At 47.5% G+C, this 3,130-nt stretch overlaps 1 protein-coding gene across 1 annotated transcript in view; it reads left to right on the top strand.

Annotated features, from left to right (window-relative positions):
* Window positions 1–3,130, top strand: part of MARCHF4 (membrane associated ring-CH-type finger 4) — a 29,236-nt gene that overhangs the window by 12,407 nt on the left and 13,699 nt on the right. The gene's annotated exons all lie outside the window — the stretch shown is intronic.

The following is a 3,130-nucleotide window of genomic DNA, read 5'->3' as shown; positions in this document are numbered from 1 at the left end:
AGCAGGAGCTCTGTCTCCCTGGCTGTTGATGTGGTCATCTCTCTTTTCTGAGTGACTTCTGAGCCCTGCAGATTTCAGGACATGCACTAGCACTGGCCAAAAGGCTGCTCTGTCCCACTGAAGGGCAAGGCCAGGTCAGGCCAGGGGAAAGGACTGATCACAGGGAATTCTTTCCTATGAACACAAGCTCAGAGTGTTGGGGTTGTTCTGCCTGGAGAAGAGAAGGGTCTGGGGATACAGCTTTCCAGTACATCAAGGAGCCCACAAGAGAGCTGGAGAAGGACTTAGGGCAAGGGCATGTAGTGATGGAACACGGGTCATGGCTTCAATTTGAAAGAGAGTAGGGTTAGATATTAGCAAGAAATACTTTACTGTGAGGGTGGTGATGCACTGGAGCAGGTTGCCCAGAGAAGTTGTGGGTGCCCAATCCCTGGAAGTGTTCAAGGCCACACTGGATGGGGCTCTGAGCAATCTGGAGTAGGAGGAGGTGTCCCTGCCCAAGGCAGCTTGGAACAAGATGGTCTTTAAGATCCCTTCCAACCCAACCCATTCTGTGAACACTGGAACTGAGGTGAATTCCTCATTCACTATAACTTTGTGATGGATGCAGCAATGTCTCCCTAGAAGGCTTGCAGTGAGTTCCTCACTGTGGAACAGCTTTTCTCCCTCTCTTTATCCTTCTTCCAAACCTTACTGCCTCATGCAGGGTCTCTGACAAATAGTCAAAGGCAGCTCTGGAGATGGAAAGTTCTGCTCCTGACTGCCAGCATGGCCCCAAGCCTCTTGTTAATCATCCCTGGGTTTTAGTTCAATTTCTACAAGTTTAGGATAAAACCTCTCATGGATAATTATAGTGGCAATGGATCTTGAAATACTGGAGTGTTGTCTGTGCAGTTCAGTGTCTCCTCCCCTGCAGTAGAGCCCTTTTCCTCTTTTGTTACCTAGCCTGTGGGTGGGTAGGAAAGATTTAGGAACTAAGAAATGCTCAGTCATGGGGAAAGGGCAGGACATTAGGTTCACTCAGTTCTACCACAGTTGTTTTTTCCAGCTAATGTAAGATGCTGTCTGTACATTTATTTGTAACAGGCTGGGCAGCCTTAGCTAGCAGAATGTGATACCATAGGTCCTACAGTAGTTGCATGAATTCCAGTTGTTTCTTCCTCCAGCTTGACCCCCAAGTTTTTCTTTTGCTATCAGAAGAGCAGAGGTTTGAAAGACAAGGTACTTACTGAAGAGCAGGTGTGCTGAAATAGGGCTCCTCTGTAGTTCCTGCTAGTTTGCACTTCAGTTACACTTTGGTGTCTCATATCCATTGGGTAGCCAGTGATCCTTGTCCTGGGGGCAGGTTTATACACCCTGTCACTAGAGATGCTCAGCAGGACACTTCCGCTGGCACTGTGGAGTCTCAAAGCTGGAGAAGTCACCAACTCTGCAGAGGTGTGAATAAAATCAGACAGGCAGTCAGCAACTGCCCAGCTGTTTTGTGTGATCTCCTCTCTACCTGGTCAGTAAGGGATCTAGGTAGCAATTTGCCCAGATAGAGATATCTGTGGCAATTTGCATGGGTAATCCCATGGCAGCCCTGATCTTTTCCAGTGTGGAGTCAAAGGTGAGGGCATGAGTGCTTCCTTGCACATACAGCTCCCTCAGCACAGATCATTTGGTTGCTGTTATCTTCATTTGTTCTGAAATGGTCAGATTATCTCCAAGCTGAACTCTCAAAATATGTCTGTTTACTCAGAGACCATTGATCCATGGAACAAAATCCAGGGGTCTGGATTTGACCCTCAGTCACTAAACCTTCAGTAATATACTCGTTTTCTTTGGACTTTTCTAGATCTAGCATGCCTCACAAAAACAGTTGGGAGGGACAGGAACCATTATCTACCTCTTCACCCATGATGAAAACAAAAACCACAACCAAAGTAAAACCAGTCTGCTTCTCATGATCAGTGGGACAGGTGGTATGGCCCCAAGCCCCAGAATCTCTGTCCTTCTGGGCAAGATGTGCAAGATGGCCTTTCAACACTGTTCTCCCCCTTGCTCTCAGACATCGAACAGGAGGGCAAGAAGCATTGGAAAAGATTGCTTGGGATTTGTGGGAACCTCCCGTACTGGATTTTATTTAAGAACCTGTTAGAAAACATATGTCAAGAACAGGTTGCAGAGAGATGATCCCAGTTTGTGAAGGAGGAACAAATTAAATGCTTCTTGATATCCAGCCAGCCTCGATGTCTTTGATTCTGATCTCTTTTTCATCTGTGCTATCTCTGGTCATGTCTGTAGGACAGATATGAGAGTTGGATTAAACTAGAAATTGGTGATGGTGCCAGCATAGGTACAGCTCTGCTATGAAGTCATCTACAACACAGACATCTGAGATCAGGAACCTGGAAGGGAATGAGAAGTGAGATGGGGACTGTTCATTTGATTAACTGCTCTCTCCGTGGTCCATGAGAGGTAAATCCAAGAGGTAAATCTCTCGCATAGCGAGATTAGCAAAAATGCAGTTATCAAAATGCATAGATAGATGGAATGAGCCTTCACAGGCCTCAGCTACTGAGCAGAGAGACTAGCAGCTTAGAGCTGGCCTCTAAATCCTGAGAGATGCCTGCCTGTTAATTAAATGACAGTCCTTGGAGAGGAAAGGAGGGGTTTGCCTCTCTCTCCATCAAGGTGCAATTAGGGGAAGTCGACATTTGTAGAATAAGGTGTCATTTGGGGTCAGGAGGACAGGAAAGCATCTCCTGTTAAACAAGGAGGAACTCTGCCAGCTAATGAGAGCATGTCACAGAGTAGGCTCAGGCATCCCCAGATGGGCTCTGAGGGAGAAGCATGTCCCAGGAGGGCCATTAGCAGGCTGTGTGCACAGGGCTGTGGTGATTTGGTCTGTGTGTGCTGGCCTGCTTGGGATCACACAGGGCATCCCTGAGGTTGGCGTGCTGTGGGGGTTATCCCCAGCACTGCAAAAGTAATCTGATCTGCCTCTCCATGGATCACGGACTGATGGGCACTTCTGCTTTGTCTGTGCCCAAGTCCCTGCTCCCAGGCTCACCCTGCCTTGGTGCTGACAGCAGTGCATTACTTCAAGCACTAAATCCTCATGTTCTTTGAAGTTTTTCCCACTCTT

This window comes from Geospiza fortis, unplaced genomic scaffold (assembly GCF_000277835.1).
Source record: "Geospiza fortis unplaced genomic scaffold, GeoFor_1.0 scaffold112, whole genome shotgun sequence".
NCBI lineage: Eukaryota > Metazoa > Chordata > Aves > Passeriformes > Thraupidae > Geospiza > Geospiza fortis.
This window is presented reverse-complemented; position numbering and strand designations above follow the sequence as displayed.